Genomic DNA, 9451 nt, shown 5'->3' on the forward strand with positions numbered 1-9451 from the left:
TTTCTTATTGTATTCATTATGATGCGTCGTTGTATTCATGAATACAGTCATTAAATTTTGCTTAAATCATGGGATGAAATCTCCTAAACATGGCAAACTAAATAAAATCTTCCTAGAATCACTCTCAATGACTTGGCTTCCAAATTTCACACGGTTCTTTTCTATTCCATTTATCTCAAATTCAAAATCAAAAGATCACGTACAAAAATGGAAAAAACAGAGCTTATCCTCCTAACAATAAATTCAATTCAAATATACAAAACACGTTCAGAATACAATCTCAAAAATCAATTTCGATTGTCGCAATCGAATTTGTTTTTGTTCGTATGAGTTTCTACAGGATTCATTACAGTTGTTGTATACAGAAATTGTTGGATTGATTCTGCATTTTGAAGGTAAATAATAGTTCAGTTGATGTTCATGATACAACGAGTAGTTTTACATTGAATTTGTTGCTAATCATTAACAGTCCTAAATTCAAAAAAAAAAAAGTCTAGCATACCGGCAGTAATTCGACATTCCGGGATTTGGAACGATGAGAATCGTTTTGTGAATTACACAATCGATGCAATAGTTTTCAAAGATTATGCCTCGTATGAGGAGGTGGTTGATGTAATAGCGAAATAGGCGAATAGATACGAGTAACAAAACAATTAATATCAAATACATGATCGAAGGTGATTCTATGCCTCTTGAAATACACAATCACATGAGTGTCAAGGTGTATGTTGAACTAAAGAAAGATAGTAGGCAGTTTGGGATGTATCATTTGTGTATCACCACAACTGATAAGGTGAGTGGATACAATGTGTCTGGTGAAAGTGTTATTGAAGGTGATCTACCGCAATTAGAATACAATCGTCAACTACAAGTTATGAATACAGATGATTCGACAGAACTGGCAACATTAACTTCTGGTCAGCAAATAGTTGTGTATAATGATTTGATCATTTCAAATCATAATCACAAAGAGATCATGGTAAATCAGGTATACAATGACAAGGATACTTTGAAGGTTGTGATGAAGAAATATGCAATTGACAATAGGTTTCAGTTCAGTACAGATAGGTCAAATTCTATAAGGTAAGCTTGTTAATAATATTTATGATTTATTTGTATATAACAATAAAACTGTATCTTTTTTCATTAAGTGATGTGTATTTAACTAGTCGATATTTCTTACATATATCTGACTATCTAATTTAAATTGGTATATGAATTGTATTCAATTTTTGCATAATGATTTGATATGTATTGGTAACTAAATGTATAAGTATACAATTGTGGATTTGCAGCTACACCATTGTATGTCTATCAGAACAATGTGAGTGGAAATTGAAAGCTTTGAGCATTAAGAAATCCGCAATGTTCAAAGTCAGAGAGTTTGTGGACAAACATACATGTCCATTGAAGGATAAGGTGTATTCTTGTACTCAAGCAAGTAGTGGTTTTATAACAGGCATTATTAAACCAAAATTAACAAATCATAAGAGGAAGTATACGCCAAAGGATATAGTAGATGATGTGAAAAATGAAATTGGTGTGGATGTGTCACGACCCATTTTACTAGGCCGTGCGGGCACCTATCATTCCCACTGCGATAGGCGAACCCTTATCCCAATATAACCAATTTAAGTAAAGGCGGAAGAAATAAATATAGAATAAGTTTGAAATCATCCACATAAGGTAAAGTGCGAAAATACTAAATACAACCCCATAGATCTGGTCTGGTCATACAAGAGCACTAACTACATACTACGAGTCTGAAAGATGATAAAATCTCATAATACAACTGTCTCGAATTAAGAGTAAGACAAGTAAATAAAGGAGAGAACATCTGGGCAGCGGCCGTCATCGTGCTAACCCTAGAATGACTCTACAACAGCCTCGCCAATCATCCCCGAGGGAAAAGAGTAGAACCTGTCTAATACTCTGCATCCATAAAGGAATGCAGCGAGCATAAGTCAATACAAAACAACGGTACTGGTAGGTATCATCGGCCGACTAAGCATAGCTGACATAATTTAGACAATAAAGCAGGATAGGCAGATAAATCAACAAGTATAAGTCATACACAAGCCAGAACCAAGTACACGTCATCACCTAAGTTGAAGCATCTACTCCCCAAATATGCCAAGTCTCAAATACTCAGTCCGAATCTATACATCACAAGAATATCAAGTACATCACAAGGATATCAAAATAGAAACCAAGTGCAATACAATGCAATAATGTATAAAATGTATATGCAATACAATGCTGTGTACACATATACTCCGGACGGAAATATCGACGTCTCCGTAGCATAACCCATGGAGGACCCGCGAAGTCCATGTACTATGTCGCTCTGTATCACACAGCATAGAGGCGACTTTTCCACCTTTCACACCTGCCGACCATCTCGTATCACACAGCATAGAATGGTCGCGCAATTAGTATAAAACCTCCCAAGTATTTCAAAACAACATAGGCCACATCGTCACTACCCTGTCAAATATGCCTTATATATATATATATATATATATATATATATATATATATATATATATATATATATATATATATATATATATATATATATATATATATATATATATATATGCAAGATGAGTTCTCAATGTATGATTCAAGTATGCAGAAAACAACAACAAGATCTCTTATCACACTCATTCCGCTCTGTTACATGACCTCGGATCACAGACTCTCATCTCTCTTTCACACAATTCACGATTCCGAAACAACCATCGGACATCGGACTACTCACATCACTTGTATGAAAACTGATCTTAGTTTATCACAGTGTTTCATCAAGTACCAATAATGTATGAACAGTATATAATAAGAATGTGTGCAATGCATGTGCCAACATCAAGAATCAGGTCAATATCACAAGTACCAACATGGGTACGCCAACAACATATCAATATCACAAGTACCAACATGGTACGCCAACAACATATCAATGTCACAAGTACTAACATGGGTACGCTAACAATATCATGAGAGACTACACAAGTCATATAGAACTCTATCCTCGTATTAACATCTACCGGTAAGATACTATAATATCACAATCAAGATGGAGCAATAATTTCCAATATCTACTAACAACACGAGGCATCAAACCAACACAATAAAACAATCAAGTCACAACACAACAGGGTGGCTAGCCCCAATCACACAACAGGGCCCAACCTAAGGCAATATCCAACCCAACTTCATACCCGAAGGTTTACATGCTTTCTTCGATAATATAATCTAAATATATGCTTCGCTATACGAAATCTCACCAAGGGTAAGCCACAACCTACCTGGATGGCCGAACAACAAACACCAACAACTCACTCCTCTGCCTTGTCTTTCCACTTGTTACACTCCGAAAAATTTCGCATTACCAAGACTGTAGACGGCTTAGTATGAGCTCAAGGGAGAGTAAAGTTATACAAGGATTAGAGATGAAGATTATATTCTATGAGTGTAATAATAACATATATATGACATTTGGAGACCGTATGGTGTAAATCAGTTAATACGTTACTTGATGAATAGCCCTTGTAACCGTAAGTTAAGGTGGGGCTCAAATGCCGGGGTTTTATAAAGGACATATGAAAAGTTATATGAGTAGTTCATGGGAAGTTGAGCAAGTCTTAAGAAGGACCCTTAAGCCAAATATGGGCATAAGCCCTCCAAAAGGATAATTTAAGGATACGTTTTCGGATGATCTAACTTAAAGAGGCCAAAACGCCATTATAAGTTTGGAATTTGGAAACACACCAAAAATAAAAGTTGTAGATAACTGAAATAGATTTCATACCATAGGTCGTGGGCCCTAATACAATATCGGGATCAAGAGTTATGACCTTTTTACGGAGCGAACGCGTAGGCAGTAAAATAAGCCTACGCGAACGCGCCAGGAGGCAGCGCGATCGCGCTGAGCAAATTTTAAGTCGGTCCAGGCAGTTTATGGAATGCTATATAAGGGGGGATTACCCCCCTTCCTTCATCCAAACACCCCAAAAAAACCCCCAAATATTCTGAAAATTTCCCACAACTTCCCAACATCAAATTTTAGCCCGAACCAAGTATAATTCCCGAATTTTGGTCTAGACAGCGTATAGTTGCGATAATAAAATCGTGCTGCGGCGAATCTTGGCTTGAATCTAAGGTGGATATCAAAGATATCGCAGTCCTATCGGGAGAAAGGTATGAATTCCTATTTATTGGTATTGATTTAAGTTTAATTACGGGGATAGAACTATTAAATGGTCGTATAACAATTCTGTTGGTGGGAATATTGGATAAACACCGTGTGGGATATTTTAGGGAGTATTTTGGTATTGATTATATCGTTGTTGATGTTGGTATTGTTGTTGTTGTTGGTTGCTGGATGGTGATTTTGGGATACGCATCTAAACAGGGGAGATGTTGCCCGAATTTTGGCAGATTTTAATTGGATTTAAATTGAAGGCTTAAGACAAGTGTATGATGGTAATCCTAACAATAGTATGAATGGTTTAAATGTAGATTTACGATCTTGGAAAGATAAACATTGAGTGGCTAAGGAGACCGAAAGGTATGTAAGACTAGTCCTATTCTTTCTACAGGCATGATTCCTACGTTATGATTCCATACACGTCTTCCATAATGTCCTTGTTCCCGAAAAGCTAGAAGTTCATGATTTTCAAGGTTTTTATGATATTAAAGACAAGATGTTTTCTATGATGCCCATGATGGCGATGATGACCTCGTTCCTGTGAATCTATATGTGTCCTCCATGATGTCTTCGTTTTCAAAAGCTAAAGATTCACGACTCTTATAAAGTTTCTTATGACACCGAAGATGAGATGTTTTCTATGATGAACATGATGACGATGATTTTAATTCTGGAAACTCCAAAGCTTATGATTTTAATGCCATTATGAGACTATGGAGCTTATTTCAGGATTTCCTTGATTTTATTCATTGTTGTTGATCTCACCTTATAATCATTGTTCCTTCAAGGTGAGACATGGCGATGATGACAGTTCCATAATATAAATCGGAGGTTACCGACCTTACGTCACTCCGATAAAGTAACAACCTTTATTTGAGCTCTCATGCATGCTACTTATATTATATATGTTTATATGTATTTATATGTATATTTGGGATGTGGGAAAGCAAGGAGGCAATAGGGGAAACCTAGATTCAAGGTCAGAAGAATCGGAAACAGACTCGAAAACGGAACCCTTTCTCTAGCGGCCTTTTGGCTTCTTTCTTTACAATCAGTCCAGGCCAGTAGCTGCTCCTGGCAGAAGGGCAGGCGTTATATACGCATAGCCACCTGATTAGTTGGTATATTATGACGTCTTCCCGGACGCGGGATACATGAAATAGATGGATCGGGCCATTCGTTCCTCGGCACTATTATATTTATGGATCGGGCCGTTCGTTCCTCGGCACTATTATATTTATGGATCGGGCCGTTTGTTCCGCGGCAACATAATATGATATACTTTTGGATCGGGCTGCACGTTCCGCAGTATTATTATTTTGTGTATACATGTATAAGAAATGTTTTCTTAAGAAAAGTTATGCATGCATGGTATCCGCCTTGAGAGGCATCAGATGTACAGGTTATTCCTTTATCCCATGTTATGTTCCATACTTCTTTTTATGCTGTTACTCATGCCTTACATACTCAGTACACTGTTCGTACTGACGTTCCTTTTTGTGGACGCTGCGTTCATGCCTACAGGTGTAGATAGACAAGACGAGGACCCTCCACAGTAGACTGCCTTCAGGTACTAGTTTTGCTTGGCGGGCACCAGTTCTTCCTGGAGCGTTGCTGAGTCTGGGTTTATATCTATGATGTGCCGCAGATTTGTGGCACATTCGACGCCTTTTTACTATGAATTTTGGTTGTTTTCAAGTAAGTCTGGTTCTTGTTAATATGTTTTGTTGTGTTTTAGGAAAACAATGGCCCAAAATCAAAAATAAAGAACAAAGGAAAATTTGGCTAGAAATGAAGAATCGACGTCCCGTCGATCAGCCGACGGACCGTCCTTCGAAGTGTCGATAGGCTCGATTTTCCAATGATGACATTAGTTGAAGACGACAAAGGTCGGAGACATCGACGAAGCGTCGATCTGATCGATGCTTCATCATTTGTGTCGTCAATCAAGATCTGTCAACAAGAAGAGAGAAAGATGGAATACTAGACGGAGCGTCGAACTGGTCGACGACACCGTCGAATGAATCACATTGCTGAAGATACAAAGGACGGAGGAATCGACGGATCGTCGAACGATCGACGGTCCGTCGATCTTGCTATCGGGGGCAATTTTGTCAGTCGCTGCTGTGCGTTTTTTGGAGCCTATTTAAAGAACATTTTAGGTTATTTTTAGCAGCCAATTTTCATTTTATGCACGTGAACAAAGTTCCATTGGTGGGTGAGCATTGATTACTCCACTTTTGGAGCTTAGTGAAGACAATAAGATTCCATTTTTCATCATCTTTATCACGCTTTGTAAGCTTTATGTCTCATTTATTACTTACTACTTTTGAGACCATCATGTGTGAGTAGTTTCTTTAATCAAAGTTGTGGACCCAAATGATGGGTGTTATGTAATGGGTGTTTAACATTGTATATATATATATATATATATATATATATATATATATATATATATATATATATATATATATATATATATATATATATATATAATGGGTTATGATGTGTTTTATTATTTCTCGCATTCATTGTTCGTTAGTGGTTGCAAACACTTGCTTATGCACAAACCCTAGTTTATTTGGAAAGATGAACTAGGGTGTGATTTGAAATAATATAACAAGCACTCGGGGCGCTAACCCTCATTTAATGAACTCACTTAGGGATAAGATGAGTTCTACTTGGCATATTTAATCGATCTTACTTACAACTTTTCTACATTTGGGAAAATCATGAAAAGAAATACTTTCTAACTATTGAAAAATATTAGAAAGTGCATTAGAGATTAAGTGCATACAAAACCCCGACCCATTAGAAATATATCATATTGATACCCATAGCATAACATCTAATCACCGCGGGGACACAACTTTGGTTCTCCCAATCCAAACAAATTCCAAATACTTCAAAATAGCGAATACAAACCAAATCTCTTCTCTATATTATTCGGAATAAAATTAAAGTTTCTAGAGATTAGTTACATAAATAATTAGTACCTTTTTATCTCCATATTCCCTATGGGATTCGACCCCAACCTTGTTTAGGTTACTATATTTGACAACGTCCGTTTTACGCCATTAATAGGTATAATTTGAGCGTATCAAATTTTGGCGCTGTTGCCGGGGAATACGGTTTTGAAATTACTGATTGTTGTGTACTGTTCTTTAAAACTTTTTCTATTCCATCATACTTTGTTTGTTGTTGTGGTGAACCAGGTGAACATGGCAGGAAGACAGAATCGAAATCAAGGAAACCAAGGTGGACTACAAGTGAACCCACCTGCACCAGAAGAGGATGAGGATGAGAATATATTTGCGGAATTCATCAATGAAGCTGATTATGCTTCTGCTGTGGTCCCTCCTAGGACTGGAAATGCTACTTTCAAAATTGATAGTTCTAACTATCAGCTGCTGAAACTTGAAGGTTATTTTCGAAATTCTTCGGAGGATTGTCCACTCCGACATTTGAAGAACTTCCTGCATGTGTGTGCTCAAAAATCCCAAGGTGTTATTTCTGCTGATGCACTTCGGTTATGGGTCTTTAAATATTCCTTGGCTGGCCAAGCAAGGGAATGGTATGAAAAGCTCCCCAGCAATTCTATTCACACCTGGAGCGAGTTAGCCAATACATTTTTGAAGAAGTGGTTCCCACCAAGCAAAAAGGCTAAACTTCGGGATAAGATCTTTGAGTTCAAACAACTTCCGGGGGAACAATTATATTCAGCATGAGAGCGTTTCAAGTACTATCTAGCTCAATCTCCAACTCACGGGTTTCCGGATGCTATTCTCACCGAGAAGTTCTACAACGGATTAGATACAATGAATCAAATTACTGTCAACACTGCCGCTGGGGGATGCTTCATGGACAAATCATTTGTTAGCATCACCAAGTTGCTCGATAAGCTCACCACCCACAATCAAGCTTGGCACTCAAATGATAGTGAAATCTTGTCATATGGTAGTCCCTCTGTTGCCGCGGTGGCCAAAGAAAATCATGAGCGAGATCATGTTTTTTCTCAATTGCAAACCACCGTGGATTTGCTGTGAAAGAGGCTTGCAGAGAAAGAAGCTAAAAGTGTGAATGTTGTCGAAGAGATGCCATCTCATGCTCCCGGAATGTACCAAGTCTCAGAGGAAACTTATCTAGAGGGGCAGCCACAACGTGAGGATGCTAATTATATCGATAACTCTCAAGGGGGTTATCAAAAGCAATGGAGATCCCAACAATAAAGCAATCAATATGGACGAAATGAATATGGTGGTTCGGACAAGAGGGATTACAACAACAACAATTATGGTAATCGGAATTTCAATGCCTATGTTCCACCAAAGGGCCGTTCTTCTAACTCTCAAAATTGGCGAGAGGGTCCTTCCAATGATCAAGGGACCTCTCAAATGGAATCTATGCTTGAAAAGATATTGGACAACCAACATAGGAGTGACAAGAAGATGGAAAATTTGACCGAAGTGGTAGGCTCTCACTGCTTCGATTCAAAAACTTGAGTCACAAATGCGAGATCTTTCTCGTGAGCAATATCCACCACAAAGAGGGGGCCTTCATAGCGACACAATTTCGAACCCAAGGGGTAGTGGAGGTGATCACATTGCCTTATGCAAAGCTATTTCTACTAGAAGTGGAAAGATTCAAGACATTCAAGACACCCATTGGTACTTCTCCTTATCAGTTGTTGTTCGGTAAAGCTTGTCATCTACCTGTTGAACTTGAACACAAAGCTTTGTGGGCATTAAAAAAATTGAACATGAATTGGGACGAAGCAACCAAGCTGCGGTTGTTTCAAATGAATGAAATGGATGAGTTTCGGTATCATGCCTATGAAAGTGCGAGTTTGTATAAAGAAAGGATGAAGCACTATCATGATGTCAAACTTCTGAAGAGAGATTTTCAACCGGGTGATTCGGTGTTGCTATTCAACTCAAGGTTGAAGCTCTTTCCGGGCAAGTTAAAATTTAAGTGGTCTGGCCCTTTTACTTTGGTGAGTGTGTCACCCAATGGGTCGATAGAGTTAAAGTCCGACGATGGGACGTGTACTTTCAGGGTGAATGGCCATCGGGTAAAGCACTACCATTGGATGGTTGATGGGGACAAGATTGTTGATGCTCACCGGTTGAAACATGGCACCGGACCTTAACACCAAAATTGGTATTATGTTGTGCCGCGACGTTAAATTGTGCGCTTCTTGGGAGGCAACTGATGTGGCGTGAATTTACACCATAATCG

General features: G+C 38.1%; 1 non-coding gene across 1 annotated transcript; it reads right to left on the reverse strand.

Annotated features, from left to right (window-relative positions):
* Nucleotides 1–7879: 7879 nt before the first annotated feature.
* On the reverse strand, nucleotides 7880–7985 carry LOC132620616 (small nucleolar RNA R71). Its single transcript, XR_009575057.1, has one exon. It is a non-coding gene; the product is annotated as a small nucleolar RNA R71 (small nucleolar RNA).
* Nucleotides 7986–9451: the final 1466 nt, after the last annotated feature.

The sequence above is a fragment of the Lycium barbarum genome, chromosome 11, assembly GCF_019175385.1.
Source record: "Lycium barbarum isolate Lr01 chromosome 11, ASM1917538v2, whole genome shotgun sequence".
Classification (NCBI taxonomy): Eukaryota; Viridiplantae; Streptophyta; class Magnoliopsida; order Solanales; family Solanaceae; genus Lycium; species Lycium barbarum.